This window comes from Otolemur garnettii, unplaced genomic scaffold, assembly GCF_000181295.1.
Source record: "Otolemur garnettii isolate 467f Iridium unplaced genomic scaffold, OtoGar3 scaffold00089, whole genome shotgun sequence".
NCBI classification, from domain to species: Eukaryota; Metazoa; Chordata; class Mammalia; order Primates; family Galagidae; genus Otolemur; species Otolemur garnettii.
In genome coordinates, this window is record NW_003852484.1 from 1,768,384 (window position 1) to 1,787,127 (window position 18,744).

Genomic DNA, 18,744 nt, shown 5'->3' on the forward strand with positions numbered 1-18,744 from the left:
ACACTATTGAAAGCTAATAAGCCAAAAAATAAATGTTCGTGCATGTTTTGCTTTTCTTTGTCTTTCTTTCTTTCTTTCTTTCTTTCTTTTATTTTTTGGATAGAGTCTTACTCTGTAACCCTGGGTAGAGTGCCATGGTGGAGTCATAGCTCCCAGCAACCTCAGATTCTTGGGCTCAAGCAATCCTCCTGCCTCAGCCTCCCAAGGAGCGGGACTACAGGCCCCTGCCACAATGCCTGGCTAATTTTTCTGTTTTTAGTAGAGACAGGGTCTTGCTTTTGCTCATGCTGGTCTTGAACACCTGATCTCAAGCAATCCACCTGACTTAGCTTCCCAGAGTGGTAGGATTATAACTGAGGCACTGCGCCCCTCCATGTACATACTTTTCATGATGTCTGACACCACAGATAAGCAAAAAAAGTCCTCACAAAATCAACACGTGGCCCTGGGGCGCAAGTTGGACACCCATGGATCACAGCAGAATCAAGGCACATATGCTGAATGACAGGGGAGTGGTTCTCACTGTGAGTTCTATGTGGGAGCCAAGAGATGAGAGAATCCCCAAGTGACTGAGCATCACTGGGATCCAGCAGAAAGCAGATGGTACACTGGACAGTTTGATTAAGGAAATATTTACTGAGGAGTAGGCCAGGGTAAACAAACTCCCAGTGACAAAGTCAGGAATTGTCTATAATGGCCTGAAAGGGCAAGAGGGGGAATAGTGTTCCTGGAACTGCATGAGAACTGGTGTCAGGGAAAAGGGTATGCTGGACAATCGCTGAGGCTATAGAGACAAGGCAGGAAGCTCAGGCTGGGAACTGGGGAATACATAGACAATCTCTTATCACCTGCTGTTACTGATACACCAACCAGACACTAGAGAGCAAGGAAGGTCAGGAGGTACAATTTTGGGCCACAGACAAGGAGGACAAGAGAGATTAGCCCAGGAGATAAGCTAGAGATATTGCTAAGGACCTTAAGAGAAAAGGAAGATTTACCAGCACTTCCTGAGGCTGAGGCAGGAGGATTGCTTGAGGCCAGGAGTTCAAGACCAGACTGAGCAAGAAACCCCCATTCCTACAAAAAATAGAAAAATTAGCTGGGCACAGTGGCACATGCCTTTAGTCCCAGCTACTTGGAGATTGAGGCAGGAGGATCACTCAAGCCCAGGAGTTTGAGGTTGCAGTGAGCTATGATGATGCCACTGTGTTCTAGCCCAGGTGACAGAGAGACTCTGTTTAAAAAAGAAAGAAAAAGAAGAAAGAAAAGAGGAGGAAAGTAAAGAGGAAAGTAAGGAAGGGAGGGATAGAGGGAGGGATGGAGGGAAGGAAGGAAGAGAGGGAGGAAGGGAGATTTATTGGTCTAGAAAAGGAAGGGGGAACTATTCTTAGTCAGAGGTTGACCCATGCATACAGGAACTGGGAAATAATTTTTTTTTCAGTGAGGATGCAATATGTGCAAAGTGCATTTTCTTGAGAGTCAGGCTGTAACATTCAGGAATCTTGGAAGAAGATTGATCAAGGTTTCTTGATCTCAGCACAATTTGACAGTTTGGATGGGACAATTCATTGTTTGGGGGACTGTCCTTGGCCTTTACCCATTATATGCTAATAGCAGCCCACTCCCAGGTGTGGTATCCAAAAATGTCATCAGACATTGGCAAATGTCCTCTGGGAAGGCCAAACTGCCCTAAGTTAAGAACCACTGGGAAGGAAAGGAGGGAGACCATGTCAGAAAACTGTTGAAACACAGGGCAGACATGGGTTGCTGAGGGATTATATCAGTGTGGAGCAGTGAAGCTGACAAGAAACAGACAGAGGCACAGAGCCTGTGATGAGGAGAGGCAGGAGGAGTGGTTGAGGGTGATTCATGGGCTTACGGTGGGATAACAGGGTGGAGGAGGTCTCCCCTGATACCACCATGGATATCTGAGCTGGCCTTTGGGAGAGATGAAGTGCCTTTTGTGAAGCAGGACCTTTAGACGAGGGGTAGAGTTGAAGGGAGAGATTGGGATTAGGTACATAAAGTTGTGTCATTCGCACAGCCCCGGAAGGAGGGAAAGAAGGAAGGAAGGAAAGAAGGAAGGAAGGGAATGAAGGAAAAGATTTATTGGTATAGAAAAAGAAGCAGGAAGTAATCTTAGTCAGAATTTGACACATGCATATAGGAACTGGGAGATGATATTTTCCAGCGAGGAGGCAGTATGTGCAAAGTGCATTTTCTTAAGAGTCAGGCCGTAATGTTTTTTACTGAATACACTTTTCTGACCCTTCCTTCCGTCCTTCCTTCCTTCCTTCCTTCCTTCCTTCCTTCCTTCCTTCCTTCCTTCCTTCCTTCTTTCCTTCCTTCCTTCCCAACAGTAGAGCTGTGCAGATGACTCAGCTCTATACCTCTAATCCCAATCTCCCCCCTCAACTCTATCCCTTCTCTAAAGGTCCTGCTTCCTTTAAAACAAATCCACAAGAGGCAGCTGGAGAACTATCCATAGGAGGATAGACCTTCTCATGAAGGGAAGGTAGAGAAAGCTGAGGACTGAGGTTTCCTTCTCTGTCTTTTTTTTTTTTTTCTGGTGGGGTGAGGGGAGGAGGGGAGAGTTGTGCATATTTAGAAGATGAATAATGTGGAATAGAAATAGAAGGCTCTGGAGGCAGGAAAACCAGGCAGTATTCTGAGGGGCAGGAGTGGGCTGAAGTTCAGCTCCTGCCCCACTTGCCAGGCCATATGTGCAAGGAGCTATGTCTGCCCCAAGCCACCACCCTTTTTTAATGCATGCAAATCTGCCATGCTGGGCAGTCCTCGGGAGAATCAAAATAGCCAGAGAACACCAGCGTCAAGAAAGGAGGAGGCTTGTCCACATCCCTCACCACACCGCCCAGTGGTAAATGTTCTCCTTCTTTTAAAATCACCCAAATCCTTAAAGAGGTAGACTTTGATTAGGTGGACATTTTACTTGTGTGGAATAAATTGTTCTTCATAAGTAAGTGGTTAGAGAAGGTGTTGCTGGCCTAGGATTCTGAAGAAAAGGCTATACACAGAGGTTTTGGGAAGAGGTGGGGATCCAGAACCACAAATTGTAGCTGTGCTTGCTTGTTATCTCAGTCGTTCCAACTCCCAAGAGAGATGATGGACCTTCTTGTCATTTTCCCTCACAAAGAGGTATATTGTGGTAGGTAGACTTCTAAGATGGCTCCCAAGATTTTAGTCCCCTTGGTGTGTGCACTGGTGAAATACCACCACCTCAGGTGTGGGTAGAACCTGTGAATATGATGGGGTATCACTGCTGTGGTTAACATTATGTGGCAAAGGAAATCTTCAGATGTGATTTCAGAGCTCTCTAATCAATAAGTGGACTTGGAGTCAATCCAAAGGGAGATTGTCCTAATCAAGGATCCTTTAAAACAGACAAGAAGGGACAACAGACACCTCTGCTGGCCTAGAAGAAAGCCAACAGCCATGCTGTGAGCTGCTTGAGAGGGCCATGTAACTAGGGCCTGAGAGTGGCTTTTAGGAGCCAAGAGCAATCCCTGGACAATTCTGCCAACAATCAGCAAGCATGGAAGATGACTCTGAACCCTAGCTGACACTCAGATTTTAGGCTGGCGAGGTCCTTAACAGAGGACCAGTTCCAGGCTCCTACACTCCAGAAACTGAAACCACAAATCTGTGTTGTTTTAAATCCATGCTAAGTTTCTGGTAATTTGCCATGAGAAGGCCATATACGTGAAGGGAGTTCATTGACAAAGGGTGGCTTGGCTGCGCCTGACAGCTACATCCCACAGCCAAATCCCAGAACCATGCCAGACCTGAGCCAACGTCCCAACTACGTTGCACCCATCACCACTGCTTAGCCACGATCCAAGTAATAGTTAGGATGGGTTCCCTCTCATTTCCTCCTATGAAATTGCACACTTAAAATCTAGGGAAAATGAACCACAATATAAACCACAGAGGATAGGGAGAACTTACTTTCTGAGCTCATAGCTAGGGTGGCACATTTGGTATTTCTAAAAAGGCTGAGATGGAATCGGCACCAAGGCCAGTGAGGATTCCTACCCTCTGGTGCCAGACTAGTCATTACATGGCCAAATGCAACTTTAGCCTTTAAGATACAAAATTCACAAAGCTGAATAAACACAGAAGCATAATTTTCAGAAGGGCCTCTTGGAAGGAAGAGAGGTAAGAAGGGTGGAAAGAAAGCAAAATGGAAAAAATGTATTCAGTAAACAAATATTTAAGATGCCATATGTGCAGTCCTGTTCTAGGTCCCAGAAATACAACACTAAATAAAACAAACAAAATCTCATTACTCCAGCGGGAGAATGTAGACAATAAAACACATTTTTAAAAAATAAATAGTATGTGGTGATAGCAAAATAAGGGAGGAGTTGGAAGGATTCAACTTTAAATAAAAGGATCAGAGAAGAAATACATTGGAAGGTGATATCTGGATACAAATTTGAAGTTACTGAAGACTGAACTACATGGAGATCTGAGGAAATCATGTTCCAGGCAGAAGAAGGTATGTGCAAAGGTCCTGAGGCAGGAGTGGGCCTGGCCTTTCTGAGGAATAGTAAGCCAACTAGTTTGGCTGGAAGGAAGTGGGGAAGGAAGAAAGGAGAAAATTATGGGTCCAGAGAGTTTAAGGGCCTATGTGTCACTTTGACTTTTACTTTAGTCCCTTGGGAGCCATTGAAGGCTCTGAACATAGAAATGACATAATCAGTCTTAGGTTTTCAAAGGATTTCTCTGGCAGATGTGTTGAGAATAGGTCAAAGAAGGGCAAAGGTGGAAACAGAGAGATGGGTTAGGAAGCCTTTGCAGTGGTCCCAGTGAGAAATGAGATTTGCTCAGAACAGGGTGAAGAAGGTGGAGAGAAGTGCTCAGATTTCAAGATGTGAGAAAACGCAGGCCAGAATAATGCCAAGGTTTTTAGCCTGAGCAATTAGATGTTATAATTGCCATTTGCTACTAGGGAGAAGACTGAAGGAGCCGGTCTGAAGAGGAATACTGAGAGTGAGATTGGGCTTTACTACGTTTGAGAACCTATTAGACAGCCAGTGGTGCTATCAAGTAGGCAGGTGAATAATTAGTATTTAGAGTAAAATTAGGGCTGGAGACATAAATTTTGTATCCAAAACATGATACTGGATGGGATTTTTAAAGATGGGAGTGAATGTAAATGGAGAAGAAGTCCAAGGATAAACCTTGGGGCACTCCGAGATTAAGGTATCAGAGCAAAGCGAAAGAACCAGCAAAAGAAGCTGAGAAGGAACAGTCAGTGAAGATGGAGAAACACCAGGAGAACGAGATGTCCTGGAAGCCGCAGAAAGAAACTGTTCCAAGGATGAGAAAATGGTCAGTTGAGCTGAGGCTGAGAAATGACCTTGGATTTAACAATATGTCATTGGGGACACTGACAAGCATAGTTTCAGTGGAGTGATGGGGATAAAAGCCTGATTTAGTAGATTCAAGAGAGATTAGGAAGAGAGGAGGTAACGGGTTCTCTTTTAAAGAACTCTGCAATGAAGGGAAGCAGAGAAATGGGGCAGAGCTGGAGAGGAATATGGTGGGAGAAGTTACATGTTTTGTCATTCCCATCAACGTACATGTGTCTATCTTGATGGGAATGATCTAGTAGAAAAGGGGAAATGAAACGATGATGAGAAAGGAACCAGACAGTTTTGAATTGCACAAAAAAACAGAAGGGAACAGTAGGACCTATTTGATGGATTTACTTGAAAAGATCCTTATGTAATATTTAAAACAGATATTTAAAAGTCCATGCAAGTTTTGCAACATAATGAGCACCCATGAATCCCCCCACCCCAAAACCCCCAGAGCTAAACCACCACCAGTCACATCTATGTGCTCCTCCCTCGCCTACTCCTTGCCTCTTTCTTAGGAGAAAGCAACTTTCCTGAGTTTTATTGGCATTTCCTTGTAAAGTAATATTCTCTTCACTATATCCCATTATATTTATTGACTGATAGATTAAGGACAATCTCACCTCTGCCTCACAACCAGGCTTTCTAGAGATAGACATCAAACCACCTCCGTCAGACAGTATTATGAAATTCCTCTCTCCCATTTAACCTGCCACACTAAAATTCTATTTTTTCATCTTCAATTTCAGCTGCTACTGCTTTGCCTGAAAAATCCCTTCATCTGCACAAAAATTAGTATTCATTCCTATCTGTATTGTTTACTTTGCATGAAATCAGGAAGAGACAAACACACCTTCTTCCCACGTGCAGACACAGAACAGACCCCAGTGGCCAGAGCATTCTTGTTATGCTGGAAGATGCACCTACACCTGGCAGCCTGCAAACCTCCAGCTAACCCTCCTATCCTAAGGCTCATCCTGTTGGTCTGGTGTCAGTACACCTGGTGATCCCTCCACAAAGGCCTCAGGGAGGCAGAAAATGGCCAGGGATTCAATTTCTTTCACCCCAGACCTTGCCTGTGGGCAAGTGGTCATCCCCAGATCATCCAGGAATCTGCAGGTGTACAAGGACCTGCAGGATTTTAACAAATGCCAGCACAGTGGGCCCTTTATAAATAGATGACAGCAGGCTATAAAAAGTCCTCTGCATACATAAACCAAAAGTCCAGTTCCCCAACTTGCTCACTGATGCTTGAAATTGCTTTAAGGAGAGACAATGGCTTTCATCTCACAACTAGAGAAACCTTTGAAGGCTTTGGGTGAGCTAACTCATCGATTTAGCCTAATACATGCTACTGTATAAATAGACTGAAGGATCAGATGATACAATGGGCACCTTCAAAATGGGTATGAAGCGACAAGGGGTGCAGCAAAGAAAGGTGAAGCTTTTCTTGCCTCCTTTGGTGCCTAAAAAAGAACAATCTTGAAATCAGAACACCTGAAGTCAAATTTGGCCCTACTGCCAGCTGTTTGACCACAGGCCAGTTACTCAGTCTTCAGCCTGTTTCTAATTTCTGAAACCAAGATAAGCTGTACCTTTTGTGTTACTGTGAAACTTTGGTGCCATTATATTAGTTGTTTTATTGTTTGTTTTTTTGAGACAAAGTCTCACTTTGTCACCCTCGGTAGAGTGTTATGGTGTCACAGTTCACAGCAACCTCCAGCTCTTGGGCTTAAGTGACTCTCTTCTTGCCTCAGCCTCCCGAGTAGCTGGGACTACAGGTGCCCACCGTAACACCTGGCTATTTTTTGTTGCAGTTTGGCAGGGGCCGGGTTTGAATCTGCCACCCTCGGTATATGGGGGCGGCGCCCTACTCACTGAGCCATGGGCGTTGCCCTGATGCCATTATATTAGTAAAAGTGCCCAAGCACAGGGGGACTATTTTGTATCTTTTCCTGTTGTCTCGAGACATCTCTTGCTGTGTTCTACTCCAGTTTCATCCTCGTTTCTTTTCTTTCTTTCTTTCTTTTTGTTTTTAGACGGAGCCTCAAGCTATCCCCCTGGGTAGAGTGCTATGGCATCACAGCTCACAGCAACCTCTAACTCCTGGGCTCAAGCAAGTCTCCTGCCTCAGCCTCCCAGGTAGCTGGGACTACAGGCGCCCGCCACAACGCCCGGCCATTTTTTGGTTGCAGCCGTCATTGTTGTTTGGCGGGCCCGGGCTGGGGATTCGAACCGCCACCTTAGGTGTATGTGGCTGGCGCCTTAGCCGCTTGAGCCACAGGCGCCGAGCCCGTTTCTTAGCATTATAAAGATTAAGCCTGTACTTTGGTTTCTCTTCAGATGGTATAAATCTTTCGCCTTATACTGGTTAAGCGTAAGGACAGGCTGAGGTTGGAGGACAGCTTGAGCCCAGGAGTTTGAGGTTACAGTGAGCTACAAATATGTCACTGCACTCTAACTGGGTGACAGAGTGTGATCTGTTCTTGATTAAAAAAATAATAAGTGGGGGAATCTGGAATCAAGGCAACCTGGGTTCAAATCCTGAACATCTTGGGCAGGTTGCTTGACCTGTGTTCAATTCCCTCATCTGTAAAATAGAGATAATGATAGCACTTGCTTCATGGCATAAATGTAAGAATAAAATAAGTTCTTGTTTTGTTTTGTTTATAAAGACAGAGTTTCACTTTATCACCCTTGGTAGAGTGCTGTGGCATCACAGCTTACAGCAACCGCCAACTCCTGGGCTTAGGCGATTCTCTTGCCTCAGCCTCCCAAGTAGCTGGGATTACAGGCACCCGCCACAATGCTCGGCTATTTTTTTGTTGCAGTTTGGCCGGGGCCGGGTTTGAACCCGCCACCCTCAGTATATGGAGCCAGTGCCCTACTCACTGAGCCACAGGCGCCTCCCAATAAAATGAGTTCTTATGTGCAACGCGCTTGGAACAATTCCGGGCACGGGAAAAAAAAAAAAAGTAGAAGCAGCAGCAGCACACTGTAAATCCCCGTGTATTCCCCCAGGTTTCCTAAGGCCCTCAGACCTATCTTTAACCCCCCTTGACATCTATTAACTTCTGACCCTTCTGCCACCACCACCACCCCGGCAATGCCCCAGGCAGATTTCAGGAGGCGGGGCAGCTCTGTGACGTGGCGCAGGCCCCACCGCCCAGGGGGCCACGCGGGGCGGGGCAGCTCTATGACGTCGCGCCGGCTGGAGCGGAGGTGGCCAGGCAGCGGAGGCCACGTCGGGGTTGCCAGGTGAAGGCGAAGCTCAAACAAAGCCCGGTCGCCCCACCGCTGCTGCCCCTCCCAGCCGCAGTCGCCTTCCCCTGCTCAGGTGCTGCTGCTCTCCCTCCTACAAAGGTCAAAGGCACTGGACCTCTCCCCACACCCCCAGCCTGAGGCCAGGCGCCAGGTGTCGCCTGAAACCGGATAGCCCGTTTGGGAGTGAATCTGAGGTAGCCACCCGGGAGGGGAGTGGAGGGAGGGGAGCGCCCCTCGCTCCCGGAGGGCTGCGCCGGTCCGAAGGACCAGTCCTGCCCACAGGGCACACCTGGATTCTGAGCCCCTCCTTGTTCACGGAGCAAGGAGAAGGCGCGTGATCTTTAAGAGTATGCGATGGCGGAGGATTATTGCTTTAGCCAGACTTTATATGTATTTTGTACCTAAAACTACCATTATATGATTTCTTACCTAGAGGAGAGTGATTTGGAAACAGAACAGAATCTGAAATCCGAGGCTCCACCCCCATCCTGAGAAGTCAAACCTCTAACTTTTTTATCTGTAACAGGGATATGAAAATACCTTTGGGGGAATTGTCATGAGAGCCAATGTGCAAGACTTGCACTTTATAAACTGCTATCATCCGTTCAATACTACGTTCCAGGCACTGGCTAAGCATTGGTATTCTGCAGTGAGCAAAAACTCACCATTGCTGCCCTGGAGTTCATAGCCTACTGGGTGAGACGCGTGTTAATAAGGGAATCACCCAAATGATGTAAAATTAGGGATGGGTAAGGGATGCTCTGAAAGAGTATGAGGGAACTAACAGGAAGGTTGAGCCGAGCTCTGAAGAATTAACCTGTGGAAAGGAGGAGGACAGTGTACTTAAAGCAAGAGTAATCACATATTTAAAACCCACCACCTCCAGTTCCAGACCCAAAGGAGGATATACAGTTGCCTGGTGCTTGGTTCCAAGAACTGTTCATAGAAATTACCTCTGAGATTCTGGGGTCTGGAGCCTTTCATTTATAGACATGTAACTGAAGTCCTATTTAGTCCACACAGATAAAACCAAATGAGAAGTTCCAGAAACAAGCCTAATGGTCTATATTTGATAAGACCTATATTCTTAAGCCATTATGTGTTAGCTTGACATACCATATTGGGAGGCATATAGGTTTCACTTAAGGGGAAATTTACTGAGTTTTAAGAGTTGGGGATGGGAAGAGCCCTGCAATGTATACCTGAAGAAGGCCTACCATACGGAGAATTAGAATGGAAAGGAGTCTTACAAGAAGAAAGAATCGCAGAATGTTAAGATAGAATGGACCTTCCCCCCATTTCTTTTATCCAATGAGAATAAATGGTCCATATTACTCAAAGGCAGAAAAGTTGGGCTTTGGGTGGTCTCCAACTGGAGAAGTTTGTGACACCAAGTCTTTGTGACTCATAAGTGCATGGAACTCCTGATAGTAAATGGAAGGATGGGAGGAGTTCCTCAGGGTTCTTGATGTCTGTAGTGGTACCACCACCATGCACCCAGTCATACAAGTTGAAAACAGTCTAGTTTCTCCTCTTTTTCCACCACCCCTCTTCCTCAGTGGTTACCAAGCCCTGTGGATTCTATCTTCTAAATACTTGTCTCCCCTATTCCTCTCTATTGCAACTACTTTCCAAGGCAATGAAATTCTCAAGAGTTGTCATATTCTCTCCTAACCAGGCTCCCTGCTTGAAGCTCCACCCCACTCCCTTCAGCCCATCCACACAGCTGTCAGTCAATGCGTGTTTCAGAGTCCAACAAAGAGAAAGAAATTATATATTCATTTAATAAGGAAAAGTCCAATGTTTAACAATAATGGGATTGGAATGATGAACAATTGGCTAGTAAACTATAAGGAGAGATCTAAAATGCACAGGAGGACAGTGCCTGTGGCTCAAGGAATAGGGTGCCAGCCCCATATTCCTGAGATGGCAGGTTCACACCTGGCACTGGCCAAAAACTGCAAAAAATAAATAAATAATTAAAATGCACAGGAATCACAGATGAAAGGAGGAGCAAACACTACTCTTGAGATAGATTGCTCACAGAAGAGACCTCTTCCAATGGTTATTGCAGAGGGTATACAGCTCAGTGAAGGGCAGAAAAAAAATTTTTTTTAAAGCATTTTATTTTATTTATTTTTGCTGTTTTTGGCTGAGGCTGGGTTTGAACTTGCCACCTCTGGCATATGGGATCAGCACCTTACCCTTTTGAGCCACAGGCACCGCCTAGGGCAGAAAAATTGCTCAAGTTCCAGGCAGGCAGAATTCACTCTTTGGGGTTCCAGAGAAGCCATTCACAAGAAGGTAACTTCCTGGTTGTACTCTGCTTGCTACAAAGCCTCCCAAGAGAGATACCAGGGGAAGCTGCTAGCCCCTGGGCACTAATGGCTCCTAGGTACTGTACTAGTTGGGCACTCAAGGAATCATATACTGAATGAACCAGATACAGAGAAGCTGTGCAATGCAGGGTTCCAGCAGTGAAGAAACTGCAAGTCCCTGGAGCTGAGCAGCAAGAGCATACTCAGGAGAAAGCCCTTCCTCCTCCGGGGTCCCTTCAGTGTCCTGTACTGACATTGCTTATCATTATGACAGCCAAAAAGGAAAAATATGGAAAGGACCTAGTTGCATTTTGCTGAGGAGGCAATGCTGGGTAAATTTGGAGCTGAGAGATAATAATTGATAACTGGCACACCAAGCTAACACCAAAACTGGACTGTGTGAGTCTAGGGCTTAAATTTTCTCGTGGCTCCCTATCTCCTTCAGGAAAAGTTCATAAAGCTCATAAAGTTCAAAATCTGAGACCTTTTATATTCTGGTGTTGGAATATATTTCCAGCCTTAAGCCCAACCACTCTCTCTGTGTCCTTTCTAGCACTCTGCAATTACTCACAGTTTGCTGAACTCACCATATTTCTCATACCACCACACTTTTGTCCTAGTCCTCCTTGCCACACGGAATTCCCTCCTTACTTTCATCAGTGGCATTTGCCTATTGAGAACCCACCCTGTGCCTGGCACTGTTCCAGAGGCTGGGAATACAACAATGAGCAAACAGGCTTCCCCAGGTTTCAATTCAATTATCATCACTCTTTGAAAAGTACTTTATGATCTCTAAATATGTTAGATGGACCATCTAGAAATTTATCTTCTGTTCTCCCTTATCTAGTGCAGACTCCTTGACATTTATGTACATTATTTTTTAATCACTGTTTTTCCTATCAATTTCTTCCACTAGATAGGATATAGGACTTACTTCTGTATCCTCATATTTAGCACAATTCCAGTAAGACATGTAAGGTTTTATAGGATTAATGATTTACCCAGGATCACATAATTAATCAAAGATAGGTCCAGGACTGGAATCCTGGACTCCTGCTTCATGGTCAAGCTCTCATTCACCAGAGCTCTGGGTGTTATGCCAAGACTAGCTCTGTGTTTTGTGTTGGAAAAGACCAATGTGATGCCCGATATCTTCAGAAATGATCATGGAAACTGGAGAAAAACATGGCCCTGATCTGATCATGAAAACTCCTCAGAGCTGTTGTTTATATATTTTGAGCCCTTGAATCATAGGAATGCTTTAATGAAATCAGAAGTAGGGAGGACAAGGAAAAGATGAAAATGGTGTGGGGTATTTCAACCCTTCACTCTTAAAAGATGAAGACTTTCATACACTTATAAAACACAAGGCTAAGGTGGCCCTGAGTGTCTATGCCAGACCCCCAAATCAGGGGACCATATAGCTCAACATTAGGGAACACAGATAACATGGCATTTTGTAAATGAACCGGGTGTCCCTTGGATTGTGAATCATGATGTGAACTTATGGAAAATCTTTGAAGTTTGAGCATGGCTAAGTGAAGTCAAAAGAAGTATCTGTTCATTTGTTAAATCATAAACACACAGAACTCAGGACTAACAAGAACTGACACCAGTATGATACATAAGCAAGTTTGGGAAATTTGCTAATAACAGAGCCAAAAACTCAAACAAAGGACAAGGTCAAGTAGGACTGCTCTTAGCAATATTGCTGTTGGCATCCAAATGCTGTGGTTGGCTTGACCATGGATTTGGCACAGGACAGAAAAAGATACAGACTTCTGTGGAATAAAGTGGAGAAACAAAGCTAATATGAATAAGACAAATTGTAGCGATCTTGAAAGTCAGAGTATCATTTTGATGAGAAAAGAAATGAAAATTCACTAGAGGCTTTTAGAGTGATATGGTAGCATGAGTGGTTAAGAAATTTTATCTGACAAAATTAAGTCTCAATTTAAACCTGGCACTGGAAAAAATGATTATACTATTAGAATCTATCCACCTATAAGGTTGTTGTAACGGTTAAATGAGGTAAAGAATGTGCAATGACTGCTCTTATACCTATCTTATGCTGGGTATTCTTCCATTTTTAGCAACTATAGAGGATATGGTTAAAGTGACAGTGACCATATTTTCAGGCTAAAAAGTTAGGACATATTCCGACAAATAATTGTTATTCCATTTTCATGATGCAAATGGGAATATCCAGAAAACTTCAATGATTTATGGGGCTAGTGGGATTTGTTTGGAATTGGGCTTGTCCTAGAGAAAATCCTTACTGTGTAGATGTTTTATTCAGAAAGAGGTAGTATGGTATAAAATGAAAAAAGCAGCGAAATAGATCTATGTTCTTGATGTAGCTCCAACATAAACTGTTACCTTGTGCTAATCACTTGACCTCTTTATATCTCAAATCTCTTTATAAATCGATGATCTAAATTCTGAGTCAACTTAAGCCACTAATTTTTCTTTGGTTTGGTTTTTTGAAAAGGAGGTGTTCCTTTTTATTTTCCTAACTGAAAAATTTATTTTAAAAAGTCCAACAGGGACTGATGTGGGGAATAAAAGAAAAGAATGAATCAAAAACAGCCATGATGTGTCCGATAAGGCAACTGCAGAATAAAAGAAATCTGTTTTGGATACTTTCATGGGAAGGAGGAACTCTACAGAAGGCAGGTCTGGAGAGGAAAGGGAGTCAGTCCTTCTTTGAACCTGAGAAGTCTGACAATGAAAAAGATAATGAGATCACTGAAAAGTTAGTAAAATCAAAAAATAATTTTTTTTATTATCCCTATTTTATAGGTAACAAAAAATAAATCTTAAAAGGAAGTGCCTATTTGATAGAAGAGAAGGTGTTAGGAAGGTGGCAAGGATGGAATTTTCTGGTGAATGTATGGGGATAACTGCCATAGCCCAGTTCCTCAGGTCTTGGACAGGACAAGAACTAAGAGCTGAAGTGGTAGTGGAAGGAATATGAGATAAAAAAGATACGTTGAGATTGGCAAAAGGATGGTGGTGCTAATTCTTCTTTTTTGGCTGGGGCTAGGTTTGAACCTGCCACCTCCAGCATATGGGGCTGGCACCCTACTCCTTTGAGCCACAGGCGCCACCCAATTCATTTTGATATCTTTGATGTCACTCAGGTAGAAGTGACTTCATCTACTGACAGTGAGGATCATAGTTGGGTGGGACGCAGGCTGGAAATTCAATAAGAAACAGGATGAAAATGTTATTGTAGGAATGGCAAAGATGATTGAGAAGCAGGAGTGAAGGAGTAAGTGGTAAAAATGATGTAAGATCTGCGTGTATTACAGTGAATGTGAGTATAAAGATGTTGTTATTGGTTTATAAAATAAAAATGCAATGAGATTTAAAGAATAACCTGAGTTGAAATGTGGCTGCCAATTATATTTAGCCTCACTGGATGTAAGCCTACTTGAAGTATTACATCAAGATATTAAGATATTAAGTAGGCTTATATCAAGTAGGCTTAGAGTGGTTCTTTCAAACTTGCTCAGCTTATCTCAATCTTAAAATTGCATGACCCTCTCAAAATGATACATGCTTTGGTGTTCTTGTAAGTTCAATAGGGGTCAGAAATATTAAAAAAAAAAGAAAAAAGAAAAAAGAAAAAGACTCTCTTCCCACAAACCTCAGCAAGCAACTTCAGTTCTCATTAGGGAATCCCAGCTGTCTATTTATAAACTAATGTAAAATGACACACCTTACAATGCTTCCTTGGTTAAGGGAATTTCTGCCCATGATCACTTGGATGTGCCAATTCCTTTCTCCTGGATTTTACTTTCTTTAGAAAGAACCTGGTGTCCTCGGCCTGTGTAGGCTGTGCTATTTCTCTGCAATCAAAAGCTTATCTGCTTTGCTAATTTGTCTCCAGCTTTCTTCCTGTTTTCTAATCAATACATTAGTTGAATAATGGCAATTAAAAGCTAATTTTCCTTTAATGACCAGTACTTTGACAATTTGATTCTAATTAACATTATTTTTAAAAACACTATTTTTAAATTATATAAACCTCAGCTTTTATCAGAAATTGATTTCATTAACCACCAGAATCCACATAATCTTAAAGCATGGAAACAAAACTTATAAGTTTTTAAGCAGAAGTCCTTGATACTTTAGAGCAGAGTTTCTCCAAACTTTTTCATGTCCTGGCACACATAGAAAATACTTGTAAAGCACACTGGGGTAAACTGTGGGTCACTTTGGAGGTCCATACAGGGCTCATGAAAAAAGTCAGTATATTTTTATTACATAAATATGATAAAAAGCAAAATACAGAACAATAGTGAAGATGCATAGTATTGGATGTTTAATTTAAATAGAACTTCTAAATAAACTTTTATTTTTACTTTTTATTTATTTATTTATTTACTTTTGAGACAGAGTCTCACTATGTTGCCCTGGGTAGAGTGCCATGGTGTCATGGCTCACAACAACCTCAAAATCTTGGGCTTAAGTGATTCTCTTGCCTCAGCCTCCCAAGTAGCTGGGACTACAGATGCCTGCCACAACCCCTGGGTATTTTTTTTGTTGCAGTTATCATTGTTGTTTTAGCTGACCCAAGCCAGGTTTGAACCTGCCAGCCTAGGTGTATGTGGCCGGCACCCTACCCACTGAGCTACTAGCGCCACCTATTTTTACTTTTTAAAGAGAAATCAAGCTTACTTCCTTATCAGAAGTTTACTTTATGTCAAGTTTTGTGCTAAAATGATCACGTGCAATTCCTGATCAAAAAATTTTAATGATGTCCTCTTTAAATTCTCAAGGTCGCCATCATTGAGAAAGTTTGCCTCACAAATGAATTTTAGCAAATGGTAGAAGGGTATTTATTGTTTTTTCTCTAGTTGACAGAAACTCTTTTCTCACTATTAACCAGAATTTGGATAATTTGGTCTTTCTTTCATTGAAATTCTTAGAATGTGAATGGGTTTCTAGTGTACTTGAACTTTCTTACATCAAATATTTCTAAGCGATGTGATACTTGGATGTTTTTCTACTATCTTCTTTAGGATTGAGATTAGAATACCAGTTAAAGTCCCCACTGGATTTCTTTTAACCTCACTTTTCCATGAAATCCATGGGTGGTGTTAGTATACGTTATTTTATTTTCGTGAACTCCTTGCAGTTTTTAAGTTCATTCTCATGCTTAAAAATGTCAGGGCTGGGCAGGTGGCGCCCATCTATAATCCTAGCACTTTGGGAAGCTAAGTGGGAGAATTACTTGAGCTAAGGAGATCAAGACCAACCTGAGCAATATATTGACACCCTCCTTTTACAAAAAATAAAAAGTTAGCTGAGCGTGATGCCACAAGCTTGTAATTCCAGCTACTCAGAAAACTGAGGCATGAGGGTGCTTGAGCCCAGGAGTCTGAGGTTGTAGTGAGGTATGATGATGCCACAGCGCTCTAGCCTGGGTGATAGAGTGAGACCATGTCTGAAAAACAAAAAAGAAAAGAAAAGTCAAGCCAATTTTCCCAAGTCAATAAACTCAACAGCCCTGTAATGTAAAGATCATTGACCTTTTCTCCCAATTCCTCTTTTATCTCCTAACCTCCAGGAAGAACAAAAATACAAATCTTTTCCTTTGGTAGATATCTTAATGGGAAACAGCAAGAGACTATTTTCTTCATATACAGTTAAAAACAGACAAGACCATAGCAGCCTGGATTTTATGAATAACATCCTTTCAGGTGATATTCACGTCTACAGGTGAATGTACTGATGAGAGTTTTTACATTAACAATGCAGTGTCTTACTTGCATCTCAGTGCTCAGAACATAGAGAATGAACAGACAGGATGCAGAGACTTCCCATCTTCTTGTCCTCACAGCTTTCCCCCAGCACAGAAACCCTGTGCTTGCATGACACCCAGAAAATCTTCTTTGCCTTAAAGTGCTTACTTACTGCTCCAAATACTTCATCTTGAGTAGTTCATTTTGGTACTTTTTGATAGAACAGTTAATTTTCTTCCAAGCATCACTCTCCAGGGATCCTAACTAATACTATTAACTAAAAATTGTTGATAACATCTGTAGATTGATCACTCTGCAAGAGAACGTTATGACTCATTCGTCTTGGAGAGTGTCATCTTTGCATCTTCTAATAGTATTTATTATTCTAGAGTAGCTCTATTCTTCTTTCTCCTCTTCCCCTTCTCCTCCCCCCGTTCCTCCATTTGGTCCCAAACATGTGGTCATTTCCCAGGCAGTTTGGTAAAATGAGTGAGGCTGCAATTGTAGTAGATGTTTTGGCTTTAGTTCTCAATTACATGACCTTTTAATTAGCTTCTGGAGTCCAAGCTGATTTAAACTACTGTGTATAGGAGTTGGAAATACTTGAAATATGTTTGTAAACAGTTTCATAAAGCAGTGGCTTTCAAAGTGTGGTTTCTGGGACTTCTCAAGGTCCCTGAGATTTTGGAGAGGGAGGGATTAGTGAGGGTAAAACTATTTTTGTAATAATACTAAGACATCATATGCCTTTTCACTCTATTTTTCTTAAGAGTACACAGTGGAGTTTTCTAGAAGCTACATATGTGATACCATAGCAGATTGAATACAAAGATATGAAAATATAACTGTCTTCTATTAAGCCAAACATTAAGAGAGTTGCTGAAAATGTAAAACCTCAATAAGGTTTTCTACCCAGAAACTATAGGGTTTTTTTTCATAAAAAACTGTTTATGTTAACATGTAAGAGATTTATTAAATTTCTTTAAAATAACTAAATATTTTTAAAATTTTAGTTTTAATTTCTTTTTTTTTTTTTTTTTTTTGAGACGGGCCTCAAGCTATCCCCCTGGGTAGAGTGCCATGGCATCACGCTCACAACAACCTCCAACTCCTGGGCTAAAGCGAGTCTCCTGCCTCAGCCTCCCAAGTAGCTGGGACTACAGGCGCCCGCCACAACGCCTGGCCATTTTTCGGTTGCAGCCGTCATTGTTGTTTGGCGGGCCCGGGCTGGGGATTCGAACCCACCACCTTAGGTGTATGTGGCTGGCACCTTAGCCGCTTGAGCCACAGGCGCCGAGCCCAGTTTTAATTTCCAAAATGACAAATGTTGACAGATACAACCTACATTAACAAAAGCTCTGTGGAATCCTCAATGATTTTTAAGAATATAAAGAGATTCCGAGGTCAAAAACTTTTTAAGAGTCACTCTCAGAAGAGCCTGCCTATTTGTATAATATAGACACTTTATTAAGGTCCTGGACATAATTTACCTGGTGCCATTTTTTACATTTAATAACTTTTCCATGCAAATAAGATATTTAGGCAAAGAAGAAAAATGATCAGGCAAACAAATCCAAATTTGAAACAAACCTCAGTAATAAGTTATTTAAATTTATATTTTGACTACCGTATATCTGTGAATCTCTAAAAAGTACTAAGCTATAATTAGATGTTCACAAAAATTATTAATATTTACTTTTAAATTATGCTTTGTGGTGGAAAATAGATATGTAAAGTACTCAGGGAGGCTATGGATCTTTTTGACCACAACAAATTCATTTTCAAAGAAAATAGCATTGTATTTAAGAATATTTTTAAATAAATCACATCAAATGTTTTAAAAATTAAGCATTTGGTAAGTAAATGGGGAATTTTGGAAAGATATCATTTAATTTAATAATTAAAATTCTAAATTTTCCACAAAATATAACTATTACTTATTTCAAGTATAATTAAAATATTTTTATAAGATTTTATTTAAAGGCCTACTGCCTCTTACTGAATTAATTAAATTATTTTCCATTA

At 42.1% G+C, this 18,744-nt stretch overlaps 1 protein-coding gene across 1 annotated transcript in view; it reads left to right on the forward strand.

The window, feature by feature from the left end:
• Positions 1–8,628: 8,628 nt before the first annotated feature.
• Positions 8,629–18,744, forward strand: part of ROPN1 (rhophilin associated tail protein 1) — a 28,148-nt gene continuing 18,032 nt past the window's right edge. The window contains exons 1-2 of the mRNA XM_003795073.2: positions 8,629–8,642; positions 8,748–8,842. The gene's annotated coding sequence lies outside the window, so the exon portion shown is untranslated. The remainder of the gene's footprint in view (positions 8,643–8,747; positions 8,843–18,744) is intronic.